Below are 18,992 nucleotides of genomic sequence, written 5' to 3'. Positions count from 1 at the left end.
ATTGTATTTCCTTACTCTAGAGCAGTGTCTGGTTCAAACGAGGGCCTAAAAATATGTATTGAAGTGATTGAGTAAAAGAATGGATAAATCACATGAGGAATAAGAGACATTTGGGTTGATTGAAGAGGGGAAAAATTGAATAGAGGGCTTTCCTAAGACAATGAAAAAATTCCAATTTTGAAGAGCAAAGCTTGGATGAATTTAGGTGAGAGACTTCAGAAAGATGAAGATATCATAGGAAAGATAGGAGACTGTGGGAAAGCTGGCTGCAGGGTAAATATGTGGCCCCATCTAAAGAAAATCAAGCTATCTAAGCACTTTAAAGTTATAACATTTGATATTTCAGTCATTATGCTTTCTCTACATATGGTAAACAGGTATAAATGAAGCAAAAATGAAAAACAAAACAAAAACTAACACCATCAAGGAATGAAGCTCTGCAGAACAAAGAATGCCAAATGATCACTGCATTAAATTGTTTTATCAGCTTAATTAAGGGGAAAAAAACCAAGAGCTGAATAATCACTACTATCGAATGAATGTCCCCTCAAAACTATATACCAATATCCTAACCCCCAAAGTGATGGTATTAGAAGGTAGATCCTTTGGGAGGTGAATAGGTCCAAAGGAAGAGACGCATCAATGGGATTAGTGCTTTTATTAAAGAGAGTCCAGAAAGATCCTTCCCTCCTTCGCCATGTGAAGTTACAGTGAGATGACAGCCCTCAGTGAGGAAGCAAGCTTTCACCAGACTTCAAATGTGCGGGCACCATGGTCTTGGACTTCCCAGCCTTCAGAACTGTGAGAAATAGTGTTGTTTATAGGCTACCCAGCTTATGGTATTTTTGTTAAAACAGCCCAAATGGACTGATACCATCTCCATCCATGAAAACAGTTGACTATTTTCCAAATAAGAGGCTGTCACTGGTATCAAATGATAAAGTTTAGATAGAAAGGCTCTAATCAGGAAGAAAAGCACCAAAGGGAACTTAATTTCTCTTATATATGTCTTAATTTCTGTATAATTGAAATTCATCTAAAGTAGAGAAGATATATTGATTAGCACTTAAAAAAAAATTTAAGTGTGGGATCATAACCTTTTAAGAGTTTCTGTTCTACAGATAAAGATACATGCTGTTCTATGGCCAAACATACAATCCGTACATGTAATAGTGTCCTGCTAGAAAAAGCTGTATCGACTATGATGGGCCATACAACGAAGCAATAAAACATATATTTGAGCTTCTGCTTGAAAAATTTTTTTATGTACTTGAACCTTGGACAAATGTTCAGAAACCCAAAATTGGCTATGTACTAGTCACTGTCTTGCCTGTCATATCAGTGTTTAGTTCCCTATAACAGCTGGGTTTCCTTAAAATGTTAGGAAAAAAATCAGAGTATTAAATGTACTCAAAATGAATTTTGTTTGGCAAGAATGTTTTCTAACATAGGAAAGGCCTAGAGAAATAACAGTCAGCATGTTGGAAAATAAAGGCAGACACTCAATGTACCCTTTTGGGTTACTGTTCTAAATAGAATAAAACTGAACTACTGACTTGAATGAAAGGTTAACACAGTATAATCTCATTCAACAATTTATTTAGTAAATCCATATTGAAACTATATTATGGGGCCAAGTCTTGTTCTATGTCTCAAAAAAAATAAGAGAACAAAGTAACAATCACTGCCTTTGTGGAGTTTGTATTCTGATGGAGCAGCTGGCAAATGAATAATAATGATAAAAATCCGTAGCATGTGAGAAGGTAATAAATGTTATGGAAATAGTGAAAGTAGAGCATGGTGAAATGGACGTGGTGTCAGGGGAGAAGGGAGGAATAGGATGGAGCATTAAATAGGGTATTAGGTCTCCTAGGTAACTGAGCAGAGCAGAGAGAGAGGGCAGTTTTCAGGCAAAATGAATTACTAGTGCAAAGGACCTAAGCAGGAGAGTGGCTGGCTTATTTGAGCAACAGCAAGGAAGTACTGATAGTGAGATGGAAGTGAGGGAGGGAGAGATTGTAGCGTAATATAAGTCAGAGAATAGAGTGTGGCTGGAGGTAAGTACAGGTAGGGGTTTGTTTCTGGAGGCCTCACAGGCCTTTTAAGAATCTAGACTGATTTTTTTTTTTTTTAATGGAGATGAAGAACCGTTGAAGGGAAGTTCTGTGTTATTAGATTTTAGCACTTCACACAGATCACTGTGCAGGGATAGCCTGGATTGGGTTAACCTTGCCATCCCCCAGCATGCATGCCTAAAGTTCTTGCCTCACTGCTTCCAATTTCTTCATCAGTCTTTTTATGACAAAGCTGCACACATGACTTGAACAAGTTCTCTGGAACACATGGTCTTTATTAGCTCCTTTTTTTCTAATGCCATGTAAATCAGTTATTAACTAAAAGCTTTTGGACACCTTAGTAATCTAGACAGAACAAATGTGGATTTTTTTTTTATCCTAACATCTACATTTGTGATCTCTCCATCGGTAAACTTCAAACACTGAAAATATTAATTAATTGAAGCAGTTAATTAAACAAGCACTTATTGTATGTCTGCTAGGCATCAGGCACTGTTCTTTGACTTGGGGATTTAGCAATAAAAAAATAAAACCAGGGCCCTGCTCATAAAGCTCATATTAAAATTCAAACCATATATGCAACTTACAATGTATATATTGAAGGCTAGCTCCCATACATGTAGTTTGAATTTCATTTCCAAGTAGAAATGGGGGAAATCAATCTTAGGCATACCATCCTCTTTCATAGATGCTGTAGCATCAAAAGCCACAAGATAGTTTCTGTTCTGGTTTAGTGCCTTTGAAAAGAGGAGTAATTCTTGTATTTTCCACATTCATTCCTCCTTTTTCTTGGTAAGAGTAGGGTAGTTTTATTCCAGTTTTCCACCTTCCCTGTGCAGCCCATGTGAATGGGGTTAAGATGACCACAAACCCAGCTCTAGGCATAACCCAACTGACCTAAGCCCATAGGTGCGACCCATGTTCTTGGCCTTCAAGGATGAGTATGTGATCCAATTTAGGTCGTTGTGATGGGGGATGCTTTTGAGGGCTTCTGAAAAGGAAGCTGTCTTATTCTCTCAAGAGAGCTCCTCCAACCAGTGTTCTCTCCTCTGCTCATTGTAAATGAGAAATTGGGTGACCTCTAGAGCACGCTAGCTGCCATCTTACAGCCCCAAAGAAAGCAGCCTCAGGTTGAAACAGCACTGAGAAAGAGGACCAGGAAGTGTGGAAAGGAGCAGAGTCTTTTGTGATGTCATTTAGAACAGTGGATCAAATCTGTCTAAAGATGTGCGTACCTCTCACTCTATTAAGTTCCTCTCTTGTTCAAGCATGAGTTGAGTCATGTTTTCTGTTAATTTAAATTACAGTATTCCTAAGTGATGCAAGTACTCTATGTCCAGTGCTGGCAGTAACAGAGGAATAGCACAGGGTCCATAACATCAAGGAATTTACATGTCAGTGACAGAAAAAGAAAAGTAATAAATTATATAGAGTGATGAGTTTTAAGATAGAGGGAAAGCGAAGAAGCCATCTAGTGAGGAAAATTCACTCAGCTTGTTAGGGAGAGTGAAGGCGTGACAAGAAAGATTTCTTGGAGATGATCCCTGAAGTGCCTTTTATAAGTAAGCGAGGTAAGAAAGAGAATAGTCACATGAAACAAGACCAACACTGTTAATAACACATATTAACATTTCTTGTTTGCTATCTCTCTACTCTGCTAGAATATTTGCAAATATTGTCTCATTTAATCCCCAAAATAACTCTGTGAAATATATACTTTTTATGAATGAGGAAACGGAGTGAAATAAAAGTTAAATGACTTACCCATTTTCAAATAGCAAAGAAATTGTGAACCTGAGAACTCAACCAAGCGCTTGTACTCTAGGACCACATCTGAATCCACTATATACTACTGGCTTCCAAAACTTTGAGACCAAAGCAAACTTTCTTGTAGCAACTATTTCTTTATTTCTGGAGCCTTGTATATAAGCAGGAATGTAAATAAATGAAAGTGGAGAGGAAATCAGGAGTTATGCTATGAAAGATATCCCACTCCAAAGTTTAGATTTTAGGCCTGAAAATCGAATTCCTTCCACAACGGGATACAAATGTTATATTCTTGGATCTCACTAAGACATGTCTGATCATCAGACAGAATCTGCATCCAGTGGAGGCCAAATAGAGATTCAATAACATCAACATGACTTGTGATGATCTCTGAAGTGTTGTAGGAATTCCTGGGACTATCAATTGTATACATAACTTGCAGTAATATAAGCATACATGAATTTTAAAAGCATGATCACATGTAGCTAAAAGTGTTCTTAAGGATCTTATGCAAAAACACAATCATTCATGTATATGAAATATCTTAGATCTCTAATGGATGGTAAAGTCTGTAAAACAACACTACTGGACATATATCAAATGCTTTTTATCTTGTATAAACAAGAATTCCAATGATGTATAAGCTAGTTGATGTTTATTAAACTAGTCATACTCAGGAGCTATTTCAACTGACTTTATTTAGATTGTATTTCTTAAAAGAAAAATATTTGCTTATAGAAACTCTTATTCTTTGCTGGTGGGAATACAAAAGAATACAGCCACTTTGTAACAGTTTGGCAATCTCTTACCAAGTTAAACATAGTCTTACAATACAGTCCAGCAATCACGCCCCTGGGTATTTACCCAAATGAATTTAAATTTGACATCCATGCAAAATCCTCCCCACAAGTGTTTATAGCAGCTTTATTCATAATTGCCAAAAATTAGAAGCAACCAAATGTCTTTCAATAGGATAATGGGTAAACAGTAGTACATTCATACAAAGGAATATTTTTCGGCGATAAAAATAAATAAGCTATCAAGGCACAAAAAAGATAGGGAGAGACCTTAAATGCATGTTGCAAAGAGAAAATAACCAATCTGAAAAGGCTGCGTACTGTATGAGTCTAACTGTATGCTGTTCGGGGAAAGTAAAACTATAGAGATAGTAAAAAGACCAATGGTTTCCCATGGTTCAGGAGGAGAGAAAAAGGGATGTATGGATGGAGCAGAGAGTTTTTAGAGTGGTTGAAATTATTCTGTATGATACTGTAAAGGTATATGTATAACAATAAGCATTTGTCAACCCATACAACACAGGGGGTGAAACCTAATGTAGCTATGGACTTCTGTTCATGTATACATATATATTCATTCATCAATTGAACAAACACACCACACAAAATGTTAATAATAGGGGAAACTGAGAAGAGAGCAGGACGTCTACAGGCACTTCTGTACTTTCTGCACAATTTGTCTATGAAGTGTTTGAAAGACTAAGATTTATTGAAATAACACACATTTATGTAGAGGCCATCCTGAGTCAAGATAAGCCACAGGTAATTGAATTCTAAATTTAGAATAAGTTTGAATACATTTCAGAATTCAGAGGGTTCTTGGAGATTCTCTAGCCTGTGTGTGCCTTTGTTCTTATTAGAACTTGAAGTCCAGAAAGTTTGACGACTGTCACGGTGGCAAAAAATACATGCAAATGGACATGATCTGGAGTAGAACTCAGATAACATGGCTTGTAGTTCCTAACATTCTTCACTATGCCAACTGACAAGTCCAGAGTATGAGAGACTCAAGGATACAGAGCCACCAAGCGTGAGGTCTTTTGGATAGCCGCAAAAATGGGAATGCGCATTTCCTAAATGCTCTTGATTTCCCCAATGATGGTCTGCATTTTGAAACCACACACGTATGCATGGACACATACATGGGGGTATGCATGCACACACAAGCACACTCATATATCTGAACACCCTCTATCAGGGGCTTAGGATGTGTTCCATATAAAGAAATAAGGATAAACTCAGAGCAGGATGGAAACGGTTCATTTTATAGATTCACTACACAATACTTCTTTGAGCTGTTGGACTGCATGTTTGAGGGTGGAGAGAGAATTAGTTACTCAATCATTCTTAACTTATGTAAATCCTTTCCTTTTTAAAAATCTAGCATCTGTGTAGATTTTTGTAATTTGGCAGATCCTGTATCTAGACATGATAAACGTCAGCTGAAAAAATATGTGGTGAAAAATCTCTCAGATGTCGTATCACAATGGGGCCTCGGCTGGACCCAAAGTGCAGCTGGACCATATTATTACATAGTTATTTGATTTGCATTCCTGACCCCAAGGAGTAAGTGGATTTCCACCTGGTGTATTATATCATTCATCTTCTATGAGGAGGACAAACTTTAAAAATAAAAAACATTGTACTAACAGCATCAGTGCATTAACCAATATCAATCAAATTATTTGAAACAATATTATTCTTTGTGAACTGGGCATGGAACTGTAACCAACTACATCTTAAAGAAAAAAAGAATTTGTATTCAAATATCATAGTTCAATAACTGTACAAAGTTAAGCATGAAAGGAAGATAACATTAAATATCTTTGATTCACTGTGCTTTTAAAAGAATATGTCTTTAAAAGTATCTGTTATCTGTTTAGTGTTATGTAACTGCTTCAAAGCCTCAAAGCTAGTGGATACATAACTCATGTACAAAACCCCAGACCTTCCTTGAGTTAGAGGACAGCTCAGCTGATGTTGCCAGAAAAAGAAAGAGATGGGGATAGAGGGACACAGAGAAAGAAAAGAAAAAGGAGTTTCCCAAATAAATGATAATTTACATATATTCTCTCCTATCACCTGTTAGGTGATTTATTTCATCTCTAAAGCAGGGCAAATATTCACATCCTAATGTCACAGAGGAAAGCCTGGCCACCTAGTGAGGAGAAGTGAGCTCTCTGAGCTAGTGAGAGTGCAGTCAGAAATCTTCTGCTTTAAAGTGTAGCTAGCTGCTTCTAAGCGACAGAGAAGAGACATTATGAAAAGTGGTTTCTCTTTAATCATACAATGTGCCAGTATCTTATTCCCCCTGAAATACTTTTGTGGATGAAACAGTTTGAAAGTATTGACCATTTCACATGAAAGGAGTTCCTAAATTAAATGTATAATGTAGAGGGCAACTGTTGACAAGTATCTTCTGTTTAATAAACTAGCCCTCTTCCATTCAAAGTTTTTTTGTTAAGAACTTAGAAAAAAAACTAAATCCTACTTGTGTCCAAAATACGTCTTTGAGAGAGAAAAATGTGGTGATGGTCTAGCTGCTCATCTCAGAGTTACTGGTGTAGGAAATGACTCAAGAGAGACACACAACTCAGTTTACCACTTGTCCTCACATCAAAGTACCCTTGGCAATGATTTTCCATAACTAGGCCAGGCTAGGTCCTGTCCTGTGCCCCAAATGGATGACCTCTATGGACTCTCTGGCTTTGGGTCCAGAGAGTCTCTCTTTGGGTCCAGCAGAGGCCCCAGTTAGGATGTCATCTGTCAGACCACTGGGTCTGACACATAAGAGTAGTTTGCAGGTTAGGGGGACTGATTTGCTCACCTCTGCTTTTGTAGCAGCACCTACTCCATTACCCCACCCCTCAAGGCTACAGATTTCCTTGGATTCAGATAATACTAGTCCCTTCCCTTTTTCCTGGAGAGATGCTTGCTGTTTGCAACTGTTGCTGGTTCCTGGATCATTGACCATTCCCTCCTGTTTCTTTATAGCCTGGCCACACCTTTGTATAGTCCCTTCACTAAAGTTTTTTTTTTCACTAAAGTATTTTTAGTTCAATACTTTGAATGTACTATTTCTGCTCAAACCCTAACCCATGTAAAATAATAACAATAGGTAATAAGTATTACTACAGGCCAAGTATTATTTAAGAGGTGAAAAGGACATCTTATAAAAGCTTATAATAAGTATCTGAGGTTGATACTTATTACTTACAGATAAATATTAGAGGTGAAAAGGACATCTTATAAAAGCTTATAATAAGTGTCTGAGGTTGATACTAATTACTTACAGATAAATATTAGAGGAGTTGAATGCCTTCCACAATGCCAGACATCTCAAAGAGATGAACTAGGACTCAACCTCTGATTTTTGGATTCCAGAGCGTAGTCTTTTAGATATTATACGATCCTGCATTGCAAATCATCACAGCCCCAGGCAAAAATGTAAAGAGCTTGTGTATAAAAGAGCTTAAAAAACATTTTAGTTGAGAAAATCAAACCAGAACTAGCTTTCCAAATTATTTATCCAGAAGGGTGAGATTTCCACAACCTACTGGACAATGACAGCATAAGATGATACAGCAGATATTCATACTTCTTAAACCAACAGCGTAGATTTTTAGAGGTGGAAATTCTGGTTTTAACATTAGCTATGTGGTAGTGTGATGCCTATATAAATCTGCCCAACAACAGAAGTGAATGATACAGCATCTGTCACTGTTTTTCCTCAAAAACACCCATAGCTGTGCAGACTAATCCCACAGAGACAGGCTGATCTCATCCTGCAGTTGACGTCCTGAGAAATATCTGCTGACCTATAAAACTTATCACCAGCTGTAACTGAAAATCTGTCATAGTTGGTTGGTAAGTACTGGTAGTTAGTTAGGAGTTGGTTGATAGCTAACTTTTCCAGAAAAGCTTAATAATATTGGAGAGTATCTTGTCCACAATTTAAAAAAGAATCAAATCAAATTTTGTCTTAACTGTGTCTACTTATTATTATAAGGAATGCAATATTCAGATACTGTCTGTTGGAGTCATGCTGAAATACGTACTGCCAGAAGATAGGCATAAGGGCTCACAAAAATAAAAATCATACTACAACACTGAATTGATAATATTTATTATAAGTTCTTGGAAGTTCATCTTCTGTGGTTATGTTACTCTATATAAGGAAAACACAAAGAAATATTAGCTCTGAGGGTTACAGAGGCATAGTTGCATTCTATTCTTATAAATAGTTCATTTAAACACAAATGTCATGATCAAAACCAAATTTGGTCGTACTTGTCTTACATTATATTTTCTTTAAGAAGCAAAACTAATGAAACATGAATTAAGGGAGCAACAAATGAATGAACAAACTGACCATTAGATTGAAAATTGTTTACCCTATGCATTGAGAGCTGATTAATGTAGCAATTACCTTATATAAATTAAAAAATTTCTAGTTTACTTGATTCTCCTCCGTATGGGGCAGCAGAAGGAATTTCACAGTTACTGAACTTCTATTATGTGTGAGATATTAGCTCATAAAATTACTTAAATCTTAAAATAGTTGCAGCACATTGGCAAAGGTAATTAACAGTTAAATATAAGGCTTTTGGTGTCAGGTTGTGTTTAAGTTCCAGTTGGAGATGTGAGTGGTTCCAGAATTTCTGATTAGATGGGATATTAAATTTTTAGCAGGTCACACATAAAACTTATCTTATATATAGGAGATAAAATGATAGGATAAATATTTCAACTTTATTGTCTATAAAACTTATATTGCAAGATGTGACTTAGGTCAAAGGCCAGATGAATTTGGGAGTGCTCTGTTCTTTATATCTACTCCCATCCCCACTTTAGATTTAGGATAGCCCACTCAAGGAAAATTTGAGGTCTACTGAGGGCAAACCCTCTCACCAATGATTGCTGCCAACCACAGTTCTGGGATAAAAGTGGAAGGCACTGGAATGAACAGAGAAGCAGTCCCCAGTGCTTATAAACTTAAAATCATTTAATTCCATCTAGTTGAACACAATGCCAGGCACATAATGTTTAATAAATGTTAGGACTATGGCAAGGCACAAACGTTCTGATTTTTCTATTCAGGAAACAAAGTCTTCGGTGGATAATGTGACATGTTCAAGTATCAGAGGGGCAAGGATTCAACTCTGAGTCAGACTGTATGACAGGGGAAGGATGCCCCTCTGGCCCCCAGAGATGACCATATCCTAATGCCATATCCGAACGCCTAATATGATACATTACATGACAAAAGGGGGTTAAGGTAGCAGATGGCATTAAGCTTGCTAATTAGCTGAACTTAAAAGAGGGAGAGTAGCCTGAATTACCCAGGTGGACCCGGGGTAACCACGGTGGTCCTTGGATATAGAAGAAGAAGGCAGAAGAGTCAGTGTCAGCTATGAGAAGGACTGTCAGCTGTTGCTGGCTTTGAAGCTCGAAGGAGGCTGTAGCCAAAGAACATAGATATGGACAACCTGTAGAGGCTGGGAAAGACAAGAAAACATTACCCCAGAGTCTTCAAAAAGAATGCAGCCCTACCTATATCTTCATTTTAGACAAAGACCAGTTCAGATTGTTGATGTCCAGAATTATAATAAATCTGTAGTTGTTTCAAACCACTCTGTTTGTGGTCATTGTTTCAGCAGCCATAGGAAACTAAGACAGGCTGCAAAAGCACACACTTCTTCCCCACACCGTACACCCTGCTCCGAAACGGACACAGACTGAGTCAAAGGCTGAGATCTAAGCTCTGGGTTAGAACACGGTATGAATTCCAGATGTTTCTCAGGAGTAGTAAGAAGGCTATCTTGATGTAACTGGTTATTTGCCACTAGTCTAATATTTGAGAACTGCTATGTAGGAGATTTTGAAAGGAGGATAAAAGAGTGAACCCTCTCGTGCCAGTGACAAGTCTGCTTCTGGAGCAACTGAATAAAATGGCAAAGAAAGAGCATTCTTATAAAATTTTTCATGAACACATTGTGCTTTGTAGGCAATTTAAAACCACACTGTCATTCTGTGGCTCTGTCAGTAAGAACTGGTTACAAAAATACAAGATTACTCCCAACCAAAAGCACTCGAAACAGTGTATCATGTCTATTTAACTCTACCTTTTAATCTTGTATAAAACCAAAGCATTCTGTGAAAAGACTCCAACAGTAAGACTAACTTGTTCTATTTCAGAAACCAGTAAAAATGACTATTAATAGTTTAGGTTAATGACAGTTTTTAGGACATATGTTGCCCTACTGAAATGCAGCTGCTGTATGGCCATTCCACTGAGTAGAAATTGGGCCTTTTATTTGGCTTCTGCCTGGAAAGGCAGCCAAGGTCAACCAGGGGGACATGCAGTGCCGTGGGCCTCAGGTGGCCTGGCATTAGGAAATTAGGAAATTGTAGATAGTATTAATCACCTCTTGATCGCTTCATATCAGTTTGTAGCAATGTATTCCAAGAAGTTCATCTATACTATCTTTTTTGTTGCTTTTTAAGAATCAGTTTGTAGAAGACCTTTGGCTATGCTTTGACTCAGAATTCTGGATCCTCAAACTTATTTTATTTGGTCAGTCACCCATCCCTGACCACTTCTACCTTTCCTTGGTGTCTGGCACACTAAAATATAGAGGAATTGCAAAGGGCTTCTGTCCCCTGAGACCACTACTACTGCTCTCAGACAAAACATGGAGTTCTGGGATGGTGATTTAAGGATCTGAGTTTTCTTCCTCTACCCCTGTTTCTAGGAGAAGCAACTTATTAAACACATCTGGAACATACTTTTCTATGAAGTGGAAATTCCCTGAAGTGAGTGTATGTGATTAGTGATAAATATTTTCTTATGTAGTCATTCATAGACTAGCTTGCAAATTTTTGAATAATCATCCAGGAGAAACACTTACAGTATAAACAAAGATGGTATTAATAAATAGATTTTTTTCACAAATTCACAGCTATTTCTGAAAAACTGAAATTTGGATATAGATGTTCTCTTGACTCTGGAAAAATCTCACTGCAAATCAGGCACAAGGGTATCTCTAGGTCCTTCAACATGAATTTCATGTTTTAAAATCCTTAATTTACAGATTTCCTCCTATGTAAATCAAATCTCTGTTCACACATGTGAAGAGCATTTTTTCTTAAACTAATCATTAACTCAACTGTTAATAAGCACTCTGTGCCTTTTATTGCCCTACATTAGAGAATACCATTATCTTCAGCACCAATCTGAAAGCTTTCACAGGTTAACTAACTCAAATGAATGAAGAATACAAGAGTTATTTGTCCCAGAATAAGGTGTGATTTTATTTTAATCATGAAGTAGTATCTCCAGTTTAATCTTGACATACCTGAAACCTGCCAGCTCTTTTCTGTTCCATGGAACAATAAACTGCCTTTGTGGCTGTTAGGAAAGTGTCCCTTTCAGCACCAGCACAAGGCTTAGTGAAGGATAAGTTGAAGGAAAACCAAAAGGTGTTCATTTGATGCAGGAGAATTAAGGAACATCCTTTAAACAAATAATAATAGATTCAAGTCTGGATTTGAGCCCTTACTCACAGCCAGGGTTTGCCCTCTGAGCCAGCACCTAAACTTCCCCAAGGCACCAGGAGCCTCCTACTCTCAATAATTAATCTCTTTTGCTTTGACTTCTGAAAGAACTTTTGAAGAGTATTTTCCTTGTTCTTTTGCAAAGAGCAGCAACAACATTTGACTAGTCAGCCTTTAGCCCACTGAAAGAATGGATAAATGTCAAGTGATTATGCAGATAAGAAACAACAGAAACACCTCAGTACTTACTGAGACATAAGGGTTAAGAAGCCTTGATGAAAATCAGTGTCCCCGAAGAACTACGGAGTGACACAAATAATCAGTTACTCCTGTGGAGCTCCTTATCATTTATAAAAACCTTTCCCTCCAGGAAGTCATTATTTCACTAGATGATCATAACTTTTGTGGGAGGAAGTTGTTTCCCCATTTTTTCAGATTCAGACTCCAAAGAACTTGTAATATATATGCCATGTTGAGGATATAATAATGACTGTATTATAAAGCAGTGGTCAAGGGTATAGTTTAGGTGTGTGAACAGGTGGGTTGTATGGTGTATGTTTTGTTTAGATTTGTGACTATTCTGAAAGAAATGGAGGCAAATATTTAAAATGGGTCAATTTCATACACAAATCCAGGCTGTTGACCTTTGGTATTCTAAAATGGCAGGTTAGTAGTGACCACCCTGGAACAGTTGTGCACCCTTTCAGTTTCAGTTGGATGAATCCCCTGCCATTAATCAACATAGATGTGGGTAAAATTGCAATATTTCCAGAATCTCTCGCCTGACTTTAGTGCATCTCCGCACAATAGGTGCTTCCGAGGAGTGGAGAGAAGTAGTTCACCTCCATATCAATAGGTAATTACATGGGCAAGGGAGAGCTTTATCTGAACCGGAGAGGTTGGGTGGGGGCCTCTTCTGCAACCAGGTAGCAAGAGACAGGGGAGAGCAGAAGTGGTCTGCTTGTAAGAAATAAACGGGTTTCTCCCACCTTATTTCTCCCTTTGACTGATTTCAGTTTCAAAGGTATTTTGCCCGGAGATTCCGCCCGTCCCTATCCCCATCCCCCTGCCCAGAGTTACAATAAGTAAGTTGAAGGAGACTACAGATAAGAGGACTGTCCTGTCAGTCTCCTCCTTTCTCCCATCCAGCATCTAGCGTTTTCTTCATTCACTCATCTAATGTGCAGATCTTTATTGAGTGTCAATTATGTGCACTGTTTTGAGGCTAGGATAGAGCAGGCACAAGAGGTCAAAGTTCTTGCTTTTGTTGCTTTCATTCTAGGGGATTGGGATTTTGATAGGGCTTCATGGGCTCCACTGTATATTTCATTGTAAAGGTTATATGCAATCATTCTAAAGCATATCAATTCACTTATTAGATTATGGTGTTTGGCACTCTATTGCTGAATTATGATGCTCCAGGTGCTGTGGCAAGCACATGGCATATCTTATCTAAAAATGAAACCCCCCAAATCTCATAATCACTCTCTAAGGTAGGGTGATTAAGGTCCTTATGTTAAACATAATTTTACAGACCAAATCTCAGAGAAGGAAACTTGTTCATCATTTAGAAGCCATGAAGTAGTGGAGCTGTGATTCATATACAGTTCCTACCAATATGAAAGACTGTCTTTCAATAGTAACTTATCATATGCTGCTAAAAGCAATTAGCTCCAGTTTCAGAATTTTGCCTAGAAACTGTCTTATCCAAATCTATAAATAGATCTATTTTCTGTCTTTTCAGTTATAGCAGTAAATTTTTACTAAGTGGGTAACATGAACTGCCACTTTTCCTACCTCCTATACCATTTTCTTTACCATTTTTTAGTCTTTTTTAAACCCATTTTTCTTGCCTTCTGCTATTCAATCCAGGTCCAACAGTCAGTATTTTAGGTTCTTATTACTGTAAAAACACACTTCTAGGAACTGCCTTTCACAGTGGAAAGTTTGCCTAGGAAATATATGCTTACACATGAAAACTTGCCCCTATTAGCCATGTAAAACTAATGGACATACATTTCTGGTGATGAGAAGAAAGTGGGGAAAGAGATATGAGTTCAGATCAAATAATCTGAGTGATTAAGAAACATTACTCTCACTGATAATATTAACCATGTCACACAGAATATGTAGCACTCAACAGATTCTGCTTTATTTGCATGAATGTGAGAATAATGAGGCCTTGAAATTAATTTCTAAAACAGTAAAGTTAATTAAGTCTCTGGCAGTGTTGTTTTATGGTATTGCAATTTTTGTATTCATAGAAATTCTCAAAAAACAAATTAGTTTTGGCATGCTAATGTTCTTTTTCTTAAGAAAAAATAAATTTGAATTCTGTAGATCAGTATAAAATAGTTTTTAATTAGGTGGAGAAACATTTAATCCAAAATTGCTTGATCTTCCAATTGTTCAATAAATTAAATGAATTAAAATAATTGAACTAAAGTTCACATCCAAAGTTGAGCCTCTTATTTAATCTTTATGTAGGTTTTGAAAAATTTTAAGCAACAAATACCATTATCAGATTTGTAAGCTACATCTATCACTCTGGTGGCTTATTGGATATGGATTAGGGGAAAGCATATTGAAGGCAAATTACAGCAATAGTTTATTGGAGGCATGGTGAGAGACAACCTCAGTTGAGGAAGCACAAGTGAAGGTAAAGAGATGCTGGAAAAGTAGCACATGAAGAATCCTGAGACTATTGATTAGTCAGGTAGAAGGTGTTATTTCCTGAGATGGAAAATACAGGAATACTTATGTTGCTGAACAATAATGAACTCAATTTTGACATGCTGAGATTGAGACTTCAATATGCTGTGATGTCCTATGGGACATAACAAAGGAAATGTTCAGTAGAAAGTGAAATAGTGATTATAGAGCACAGAGCAAATGTCTAGATAATAGTGCAGGGTTTGCCAAATATGGTGCATGGGCCAAACCCAGCCCATTTCCTGTTTTTGTAAATTATGTTTTATTGGCACACAGCCTTGCTCAATTATTTACATAATGTCTATGGTTGCTTTTGCTTTACAGTGCCAGCTGTAAAACAAACAATTATGTTTATTTGGTGTCTTAGGAATTGCTATCTGGGAACATAGACTCAGGAGGAAACCCAAATGTATGCTCCTAAGAGCAGAATGGGTGAAAGGTTTCTAAAAACAGAAAGGGGAATTCTGAGGGAGCTTCGTAAATTGTTTTAAAAACTTATGATTGGCTAAATCTATTGTAACCTACATTGGTTGCTAAGGCTATTGTCTAAGTAAAAGTCTACTTTGTTGTAGGCAGCCAGTGTTTGTCTAGGATGTTTGTGGTTGAGCAGAATGCAAAGTTCAACATTCTTCCAAGAACAGTAGGTCCAGAGAAGAGGATGTGCGCAGACCCTATTTACTTAATGGCCTCCCAACCCAATTTTAGTTTTACCCCCAAGTGTCAATGTTAATTCTATTTTGTTTACATTTGCAACCTAAACCAAAAATATTTAATGAACTAATAATAAAATAAAAACAATTTTGTTTAGGTTCATGCAAATTTTCTGCTGGAATATTAGGTGATATTGGCTTCTCTGTCATTTCTCCCAGAGTAATTCAGCATGAATACACAGTTCCGGAAATGTGAGGAGGCTTCCAGACTGACACCTATAAAACTCCAAAAGAACTTCCAGCCTAAGTTGGCCATTGGTAAGGCAGTTTGAAAAGAAGACTCTTCTCAGCATACCTGCAACTCCAATAAAACAGGTAATCATTCATTCAATCAGTTATTCACCTATCCATTTATTTAGGAAATATTTTGAGGTACCTATTATTTACCAAGTACTGTTGTGGCCTTGAAGATATAAAAGTGAACAAAATAATGATTCTAGAAACCAATATGGATATTGCCTAGTTATGAAAAGTATGCCTCATGGAATTCTAAGGGACTATAATGGTAAAGTTTGAACAATTGGATGGGTAATTAAACAAATTCATTAACCACTACTTCACCAAATCCCATAATAAAATGTCAATAAAAGGAGTCTTGCAAATACATCGTAAAGCATAATGAAAAGAGGAAAAAGACTATGGCAATAGAATTTTGGAAGTTAGAAGGACAAAGGTCACTGACTTAAAAGTTCTAAGACATTTCTGGTTTCAGCAACATCATGTAATGAGCTTGGAAGTAATTCCCATTACCCTAAGAAAAAGCTAAACAATCCAAATATCAAGACCTTTCTTGGACCCATCAGAAAACAGATTTCAAGACAAAATGCTATACTGAAATCTGGCTAGACAGGTGAATTCATAGTCTCAGCAGGAATCTGCAGAACTGCTTATAGCCATAAACTGGTAGGAACATTTATGCTTCAATTTTGATGAACTGCTGAAGGCTGAATGTGAACTCTCATAAAAATGAGAAACTTCTGAGTTCTGCAGACTTTGGGAAACCCTAGATTTTCATGGATTTTACCTCTAGAAACTCCACAAAATTCTTTAGCTGAAGATCTGAGGAAGATTCCTGCATGGCTCTGGAATGAGAAGATGAGTAATCATTGTGTAATACACTCAGGGTGTTCTCTTCAACAAAGGCTTAACTATCCAGGCGGAAAGACTTTACCAGAGCCTTATCCCAGCTGAGGGAAGGGGTTTCTTGCTTCTCCAGTTCCCCTGACCTTCCTGTTTTACCAAAGTAAGATTAGGGGGAAGCTATTATCAGCACAGAGAGTTTTGAATGTCACAGCCCAGGGAATAGGCACATGAAAAGACTAAGATGGAATCATAACATAGAAGGCTCTCCCTCCCCCAGTCCTTAGTCTCATGCAGTCAGGCTCCCATATAACAGTGAATCACAGATGAAAGAGCTGCAATGAACACGCTCTCTCTGAAGAAGGATACTGAGGGAGACCCAGAGGCAAGTGGGGAAGCAAACCAAGGACACTAAAGGAATTTGAAACTTGTCATCTAAAGCCACATAAAATAAAAATGCAGTTCAGTTTCTAAGCAAATTAACATAAATTGTCACACTAATGGCCCATTTACCTGAGCCCCCACCACCTTGTAAACCATGCCTGGATTTCAACAGAAAATCACAAGGCATGCCAAAAGACAAGGAAAAACAATCGAATGAGACAAAGTAAGTCTTGGAACCTGATTCAGATAAGACCCAGATGTTGGGATTCTCAGAGGGGATTTTTTAAATCTTTGGTAATATGTTTTAAGTTTAAATGAAAAAAAGTAGACAACATGCAAGAACAACTGGATAACATAAACAGAGATGGAAACCTTAAGGAAGAATCCAAAAGAAGTGCTGGAAATCCCAATCTCTATAGTAGATGTGAAGAATGCCCATGAGAGGCTTAACAGTGGACTAGCTATATTTGAGAAAAGAATCAATGAGCTTGAAGACAGATCAACAGAAACTTCCCAAACTGAACATCTGAAGAGAAAACAGAGTGGAAACAAACAAACTAAAATCTTGAACACCCAAAAACTGTGGAATAATGTCAAAAGATGTAACATATACATAATTGGAATACCAGAAGAAAAAAGAAATATTTGAAGTAATAATGACTGAGAACCTTCTAAAGTTTACGGCAAACACCAAACCACGGATCTGGGAAAGTCAGAGAACACTAGGCAGGAAAAATACCAAAACACTAAATCTAAGCATAGGGGGTAAGACTTTACCAGAGCCATATTTAGAAACCCTTTCCGTCCAAAATAGAGAGGAAATGATAAAAAAAATTCTTGAAAATCCAAAGGGAGAATAATGTATAGAGGAACAAGGATAGAGGGGACATCCCTGTCTGAAGTCAAGCAAGGAAGAGGTGGGATAATTCTTTAGTATGAAGAAAAAAAGTACCATCTAAGAATTCTACATTCAGAAAAATTATCCTTCAAAATGAAAGAGAAATAAAAACTTTCTTATACAAATGAAAACCAAAGGAATTCATTGCCAGCATACCTGTATGAAAAACATGTTAAAAGATTTCTTTAACAGTGAAATAAGCCAAGTGGAGAAAGAGAAATACCAAATGATTTCACTCATCTGAGGAGTATAGGAACAAAGGAAAAACTGGAGGAACAAAACAGCAGCGGAATTACAGAACCCAAAAATGGACTAACAGGTACCAAAGGGAAAGGAACTGGGGAGGATGGGTGGGCAAGGAGGGATAAGGGGGGGGAAGAAGAAGGGGGGTATTAAGATTAGCATGCATGGGGGAGAGGGAGAAAGGGGAGGGTGGGCTGCACAACACAGAGAGGACAAGTAGTGACTCTACAACATTTTGCTAAGCTGATGGACAGTAACCATAATGTGGTTGTTAGGGGGGACCTGATATAGGGGAGAGCATAGTAAACATAGTATTCTCCATGTAAGTGTAGATTAAAAATTAAAAAAAAAAAAAGAAAGAAAGAAAGAAAGAAAGAAAAGGGGGATTACTCCTTGATAGGATAAAACTATTGGTAAATCAAAGATTAAATATCCTTAATGTTGATCACTTAAAGGGTGTCAGATGATCAGCTATGGAGGTACTCTTTTCTGATAATATTCCTTTCTCTTAATTAAAAAAAAAAAAAAGCAGTTACTGTGTGTTGACCTCCAATGAGTTCTGCACAGTGGTATAGAGGGCATGTCAAAGTGTGGGCAGAGGGTCTGTTTGTTTCTATGCAGAAGATCAAGGCCTAGCTTGGATACCCAGAAAATGAACTAAGATACGATATGAGGAGGAGCTTCCGGCATCAGCACTCTCTGGAGGACTTGTGCCGGGGGATGATCATCAAAAAGCCTCCACATGGATCCGGACGATGCTGCAGTTGTG

The 18,992-nt window shown here is 37.4% G+C and overlaps 1 long non-coding RNA gene across 1 annotated transcript in view; it reads left to right on the top strand.

The window, feature by feature from the left end:
- The window catches only part of LOC140843816 (uncharacterized), a 91,241-nt gene that overhangs the window by 62,774 nt on the left and 9,475 nt on the right, over positions 1-18,992 (top strand). Inside the window, exon 2 of the long non-coding RNA XR_012121773.1 lies at positions 15,778-15,933. This is a non-coding gene — a long non-coding RNA (uncharacterized lncRNA). The remainder of the gene's footprint in view (positions 1-15,777; positions 15,934-18,992) is intronic.

Source organism: Manis javanica, chromosome 10 (genome assembly GCF_040802235.1).
Source record: "Manis javanica isolate MJ-LG chromosome 10, MJ_LKY, whole genome shotgun sequence".
Classification (NCBI taxonomy): Eukaryota; Metazoa; Chordata; class Mammalia; order Pholidota; family Manidae; genus Manis; species Manis javanica.
Note: the sequence above shows the minus strand (reverse complement) of the source record. Positions and strands in the feature narration are given on the sequence as shown.